The following is a 7,963-nucleotide window of genomic DNA, read 5'->3' as shown; positions in this document are numbered from 1 at the left end:
TCCAATCTTTTGTTTTGTACGTTTTTTCCACGTGTCTTGACATCCAATGTATCCCTGCAAAGTTTGGTGAAGATCTGAGTATGTAGTTTTTGACCTTATCTGGAACCTCCCATCTGAAAATTTGAAAATTCCTAAAAAATCCGTGCAAAATCTTGATGACCCCAATCTCTTGTTTTGTACGTTTTTTCCACGTGTCTTGACATCCAATGTATTCCTGCAATGTTTGGTGAAGATCTGAGTATGTAGTTTTTGACCTTATATGGAACCTCCTATCTGAAAATTTGAAAATTCTTAAAAAATTCGACCAAAATCTTGATGTTCCGAATCCTATGTTTTGTATGTTTTTTCCACGTGTCTCGACCTCCAATGTATCCCTGCAAAGTTTGGTGAAGATCTGAGTATGTAGTTTTTGACCTTATATTGAACCTCCCATCTGAAAATTTGAAAATTCTTAAAAAATTCGTCCAAAATCTTGATGACCCCAATCTCTTGTTTTGTACGTTTTTTCCACGTGTCTTGACATCCAAAGTATCCCTGCAAAGTTTGGTGAAGATCTGAGTATGTAGTTTTTGACCTTATATTGAACCTCCCATCTGAAAATTTGAAAATTCTTAAAAAATTCGTCGAAAATCTTGATGTCTCCGATCTCTTGTTTTGTACGTTTTTTCCACGTGTCTTGACATGCAAAGTATTCCTGCAAAGTTTGGTGAAGATCTGAGTATGTAGTTTTTGACCTCATCTGGAACCTCCTATCTGAAAATTTGAAAATTCTTAAAAAATTCGTCCAAAATTTTGATGTCTCCAATCTCTTGTTTTGTACGTTTTTTCCACGTGTCTTGACATCCAATGTATCCCTGCAATGTTTGGTGAAGATCTGAGTATGTAGTTTTTGACCTTATCTGGAACCTCCCATCTGAAAATTTGAAAATTCCTAAAAAATCCGTCCAAAATCTTGATGACCCCAATCTCTTGTTTTGTACGTTTTTTCCACGTGTCTTGACATCCAATGTATCCCTGCAAAGTTTGGTGAAGATCTGAGTATGTAGTTTTTGACCTTATCTGGAACCTCCTATCTGAAAATTTGAAAATTCTTAAAAAATTCGTCCAAAATCTTGATGTCTCCAATCTCTTGTTTTGTACGTTTTTTCCACGTGTCTTGATATCCAATGTATCCCTGCAAAGTTTGGTGAAGATCTGAGTATGTCGTTTTTGACCTTATCTGGAACATCCTTTCTGAAAATTTGAAAATTGTTAAAAAATTCGTCCAAAATCTTGATGTCTCCAATCTCTTTTTTGTACGTTTTTTCCACGTGTCTTGACATCCAATGTATCCCTGCAAAGTTTGGTGAAGATCTGAGTATGTAGTTTTTGACCTTATCTGGAACCTCCCATCTGAAAATTTGAAAATTCTTAAAAAATTCGACCAAAATCTTGATGTCTCCAATCTCTTGTTTTGTACGTTTTTTCCACGTGTCTTGACACATAATGTATCCATGCAAAGTTTGGTGAAGATCTGAGTATGTAGTTTTTGACCTTATATGGAACCTCCTATCTGAAAATTTGAAAATTCTTAAAAAATTCGTCCAAAATCTTGATGTCTCCAATCTCTTGTTTTGTACGTTTTTTCCACGTGTCTTGACATCCAATGTATCCCTGCAAAGTTTGGTGAAGATCTGAGTATGTAGTTTTTGACCTTATCTGGAACCTCCCATCTGAAAATTTGAAAATTCGTAAAAAATCCGTGCAAAATCTTGATGACCCCAATCTCTTGTTTTGTACGTTTTTTCCACGTGTCTTGACATCCAATGTATTCCTGCAATGTTTGGTGAAGATCTGAGTATGTAGTTTTTGACCTTATATGGAACCTCCTATCTGAAAATTTGAAAATTCTTAAAAAATTCGACCAAAATCTTGATGTTCCGAATCCTATGTTTTGTATGTTTTTTCCACGTGTCTTGACATCCAATGTATCCATGCAAAGTTTGGTGAAGATCTGAGTATGTAGTTTTTGACCTTATATTGAACCTCCCATCTGAAAATTTGAAAATTCTTAAAAAATTCGTCCAAAATCTTGATGACCCCAATCTCTTGTTTTGTACGTTTTTTCCACGTGTCTTGACATCCAAAGTATCCCTGCAAAGTTTGGTGAAGATCTGAGTATGTAGTTTTTGACCTTATATTGAACCTCCCATCTGAAAATTTGAAAATTCTTAAAAAATTCGTCCAAAATCTTGATGTCTCCAATCTCTTGTTTTGTACGTTTTTTCCACATGTCTTGACATCCAATGTATCCATGCAAAGTTTGGTGAAGATCTGAGTATGTCGTTTTTGACCTTATCTGGAACCTCCCATCTGAAAATTTGAAAATTCTTAAAAAATTCGTCGAAAATCTTGATGTCTCCAATCTTTTGTTTTGTACGTTTTTTCCACGTGTCTTGACATGCAAAGTATCCCTGCAACGTTTGGTGAAGATCTGAGTATGTAGTTTTTGACCTTATCTGGAACATCCTTTCTGAAAATTTGAAAATTCTTAAAAAATTCGTCGAAAATCTTGATGTCTCCAATCTCTTGTTTTGTACGTTTTTTCCACGTTTCTTGACATCCAATGTATCCCTGCAAAGTTTGGTGAAGATCTGAGTATGTAGTTTTTGACCTTATATGGAACCTCCTTTCTGAAAATTTGAAAATTCTCAAAAAATTCGTCCATAATCTTGATGTCTCCAATCTCTTGTTTTGTACGTTTTTTCCACGTGTCTTGACATCCAATGTATCCCTGCAAAGTTTGGTGAAGATCTGAGCATGTAGTTTTTGACCTTATATGGAACCTCCTATCTGAAAATTTGAAATTTCTTAAAAAATTCGTCCAAAATCTTGATGTCACCAATCCTATGTTTTGTATGTTTTTTCCACGTGTCTTGACATCCAATGTATCCATGCAAAGTTTGGTGAAGATCTGAGTATGTCGTTTTTGACCTTATCTGGAACCTCCCATCTGAAAATTTGAAAATTCTTAAAAAATTCGTCGAAAATCTTGATGTCTCCGATCTCTTGTTTTGTACGTTTTTCCACGTGTCTTGACATGCAAAGTATTCCTGCAAAGTTTGGTGAAGATCTGAGTATGTAGTTTTTGACCTCATCTGGAACCTCCTATCTGAAAATTTGAAAATTCTTAAAAAATTCGTCCAAAATTTTGATGTCTCCAATCTCTTGTTTTGTACGTTTTTTCCACGTGTCTTGACATCCAATGTATCCCTGCAATGTTTGGTGAAGATCTGAGTATGTAGTTTTTGACCTTATCTGGAACCTCCCATCTGAAAATTTGAAAATTCCTAAAAAATCCGTCCAAAATCTTGATGACCCCAATCTCTTGTTTTGTACGTTTTTTCCACGTGTCTTGACATCCAATGTATCCCTGCAAAGTTTGGTGAAGATCTGAGTATGTAGTTTTTGACCTTATCTGGAACCTCCTATCTGAAAATTTGAAAATTCTTAAAAAATTCGTCCAAAATCTTGATGTCTCCAATCTCTTGTTTTGTACGTTTTTTCCACGTGTCTTGATATCCAATGTATCCCTGCAAAGTTTGGTGAAGATCTGAGTATGTCGTTTTTGACCTTATCTGGAACATCCTTTCTGAAAATTTGAAAATTGTTAAAAAATTCGTCCAAAATCTTGATGTCTCCAATCTCTTTTTTGTACGTTTTTTCCACGTGTCTTGACATCCAATGTATCCCTGCAAAGTTTGGTGAAGATCTGAGTATGTAGTTTTTGACCTTATCTGGAACCTCCCATCTGAAAATTTGAAAATTCTTAAAAAATTCGACCAAAATCTTGATGTCTCCAATCTCTTGTTTTGTACGTTTTTTCCACGTGTCTTGACACATAATGTATCCATGCAAAGTTTGGTGAAGATCTGAGTATGTAGTTTTTGACCTTATATGGAACCTCCTATCTGAAAATTTGAAAATTCTTAAAAAATTCGTCCAAAATCTTGATGTCTCCAATCTCTTGTTTTGTACGTTTTTTCCACGTGTCTTGACATCCAATGTATCCCTGCAAAGTTTGGTGAAGATCTGAGTATGTAGTTTTTGACCTTATCTGGAACCTCCCATCTGAAAATTTGAAAATTCGTAAAAAATCCGTGCAAAATCTTGATGACCCCAATCTCTTGTTTTGTACGTTTTTTCCACGTGTCTTGACATCCAATGTATTCCTGCAATGTTTGGTGAAGATCTGAGTATGTAGTTTTTGACCTTATATGGAACCTCCTATCTGAAAATTTGAAAATTCTTAAAAAATTCGACCAAAATCTTGATGTTCCGAATCCTATGTTTTGTATGTTTTTTCCACGTGTCTTGACATCCAATGTATCCATGCAAAGTTTGGTGAAGATCTGAGTATGTAGTTTTTGACCTTATATTGAACCTCCCATCTGAAAATTTGAAAATTCTTAAAAAATTCGTCCAAAATCTTGATGACCCCAATCTCTTGTTTTGTACGTTTTTTCCACGTGTCTTGACATCCAAAGTATCCCTGCAAAGTTTGGTGAAGATCTGAGTATGTAGTTTTTGACCTTATATTGAACCTCCCATCTGAAAATTTGAAAATTCTTAAAAAATTCGTCCAAAATCTTGATGTCTCCAATCTCTTGTTTTGTACGTTTTTTCCACATGTCTTGACATCCAATGTATCCATGCAAAGTTTGGTGAAGATCTGAGTATGTCGTTTTTGACCTTATCTGGAACCTCCCATCTGAAAATTTGAAAATTCTTAAAAAATTCGTCGAAAATCTTGATGTCTCCAATCTTTTGTTTTGTACGTTTTTTCCACGTGTCTTGACATGCAAAGTATCCCTGCAACGTTTGGTGAAGATCTGAGTATGTAGTTTTTGACCTTATCTGGAACCTCCTATCTGAAAATTTGAAAATTCTTCAAAAATTCGACGAAAATCTTGATGTCTCCAATCTCTTGTTTTGTACGTTTTTTCCACGTGTCTTGACATCCAATGTATTCCTGCAATGTTTGGTGGAGATCTGAGTATGTAGTTTTAGACCTTATCTGGAACCTCCTATCTGAAAATTTGAAAATTCTTCAAAAATTCGTCCAAAATCTTGATGTCTCCAATCTCTTGTTTTGTACGTTTTTTCCACGTGTCTCGACCTCCAATGGATCCCTGCAAAGTTTGGTGAAGATCTGAGTATGTCGTTTTTGACCTTATCTGGAACATCCTTTCTGAAAATTTGAAAATTCTTAAAAAATTCGTCGAAAATCTTGATGTCTCCAATCTCTTGTTTTGTACGTTTTTTCCACGTGTCTTGACATCCAATGTATCCCTGCAAAGTTTGGTGGAGATCTGAGTATGTAGTTTTAGACCTTATATGGAACCTCCCATCTGAAAATTTGAAAATTCTTAAAAAATTCGTCGAAAATCTTGATGTCTCCGATCTCTTGTTTTGTACGTTTTTTCCACGTGTCTTGACATGCAAAGTATTCCTTCAAAGTTTGGTGAAGATCTGAGTATGTAGTTTTTGACCTCATCTGGAACCTCCTATCTGAAAATTTGAAAATTCTTAAAAAATTCGTCGAAAATCTTGATGTCTCCAATCTCTTGTTTTGTACGTTTTTTCCACGTGTCTTGACATCCAATGTATCCCTGCAATGTTTGGTGAAGATCTGAGTATGTAGTTTTTGACCTTATCTGGAACCTCCCATCTGAAAATTTGAAAATTCCTAAAAAATCCGTCCAAAATCTTGATGACCCCAATCTCTTGTTTTGTACGTTTTTTCCACGTGTCTTGACATCCAATGTATCCCTGCAAAGTTTGGTGAAGATCTGAGTATGTAGTTTTTGACCTTATCTGGAACCTCCTATCTGAAAATTTGAAAATTCTTAAAAAATTCGTCCAAAATCTTGATGTCTCCAATCTCTTGTTTTGTACGTTTTTTCCACGTGTCTTGATATCCAATGTATCCCTGCAAAGTTTGGTGAAGATCTGAGTATGTAGTTTTTGACCTTATATGGAACCTCCTATCTGAAAATTTGAAAATTCTTAAAAAATTCGTCCAAAATCTTGATGTCTCCAATCTCTTGTTTTGTACGTTTTTTCCACGTGTCTCGACCTCCAATGGATCCCTGCAAAGTTTGGTGAAGATCTGAGTATGTAGTTTTTGACCTTATCTGGAACCTCCCATCTGAAAATTTGAAAATTCTTAAAAAATTCGACCAAAATCTTGATGTCTCCAATCTTTTGTTTAGTACGTTTTTTCCACGTGTCTTGACACATAATGTATCCCTGCAAAGTTTGGTGAAGATCTGAGTATGTAGTTTTTGACCTTATCTGGAACCTCCTATCTGAAAATTTGAAAATTCTTAAAAAATTCGTCGAAAATCTTGATGTCTCCAATCTTTTGTTTTGTACGTTTTTTCCACGTGTCTTGACATCCAATGTATCCCTGCAAAGTTTGGTGAAGATCTGAGTATGTAGTTTTTGACCTTATATGGAACCTCCTATCTGAAAATTTGAAAATTCTTAAAAAATTCGTCCAAAATCTTGATGTCTCCAATCTCTTGTTTTGTACGTTTTTTCCACGTGTCTCGACCTCCAATGGATCCCTGCAAAGTTTGGTGAAGATCTGAGTATGTCGTTTTTGACCTTATCTGGAACCTCCCATCTGAAAATTTGAAAATTCTTAAAAAATTCGTCGAAAATCTTGATGTCTCCGATCTCTTGTTTTGTACGTTTTTTCCACGTGTCTTGACATGCAAAGTATTCCTGCAAAGTTTGGTGAAGATCTGAGTATGTAGTTTTTGACCTCATCTGGAACCTCCTATCTGAAAATTTGAAAATTCTTAAAAAATTCGTCCAAAATCTTGATGTCTCCAATCTCTTGTTTTGTACGTTTTTTCCACGTGTCTTGACATCCAATGTATCCCTGCAATGTTTGGTGAAGATCTGAGTATGTAGTTTTTGACCTTGTCTGGAACCTCCCATCTGAAAATTTGAAAATTCCTAAAAAATCCGTCCAAAATCTTGATGACCCCAATCTCTTGTTTTGTACTTTTTTTCCACGTGTCTCGACCTCCAATGTATCCCTGCAAAGTTTGGTGAAGATCTGAGTATGTAGTTTTTGACCTTATATGGAACCTCCTATCTGAAAATTTGAAAATTCTTAAAAAATTCGTCCAAAATCTTGATGTCACCAATCCTATGTTTTGTATGTTTTTTCCACGTGTCTTGACATCCAATGTATCCATGCAAAGTTTGGTGAAGATCTGAGTATGTCGTTTTTGACCTTATCTGGAACCTCCCATCTGAAAATTTGAAAATTCTTAAAAAATTCGTCGAAAATCTTGATGTCTCCGATCTCTTGTTTTGTACGTTTTTTCCACGTGTCTTGACATGCAAAGTATTCCTGCAAAGTTTGGTGAAGATCTGAGTATGTAGTTTTTGACCTCATCTGGAACCTCCTATCTGAAAATTTGAAAATTCTTAAAAAATTCGTCCAAAATTTTGATGTCTCCAATCTCTTGTTTTGTACGTTTTTTCCACGTGTCTTGACATCCAATGTATTCCTGCAATGTTTGGTGGAGATCTGAGTATGTAGTTTTAGACCTTATCTGGAACCTCCTATCTGAAAATTTGAAAATTCTTCAAAAATTCGTCCAAAATCTTGATGTCTCCAATCTCTTGTTTTGTACGTTTTTTCCACGTGTCTCGACCTCCAATGGATCCCTGCAAAGTTTGGTGAAGATCTGAGTATGTCGTTTTTGACCTTATCTGGAACATCCTTTCTGAAAATTTGAAAATTCTTAAAAAATTCGTCCAAAATCTTGATGTCTCCAATCTCTTGTTTTGTACGTTTTTTCCACGTGTCTTGATATCCAATGTATCCCTGCAAAGTTTGGTGAAGATCTGAGTATGTCGTTTTTGACCTTATCTGGAACATCCTTTCTGAAAATTTGAA

Source organism: Lepisma saccharinum, unplaced genomic scaffold (assembly GCF_977018435.1).
Source record: "Lepisma saccharinum unplaced genomic scaffold, izLepSacc3.1 HAP1_SCAFFOLD_43, whole genome shotgun sequence".
NCBI classification, from domain to species: Eukaryota; Metazoa; Arthropoda; class Insecta; order Zygentoma; family Lepismatidae; genus Lepisma; species Lepisma saccharinum.
Note: the sequence above shows the minus strand (reverse complement) of the source record.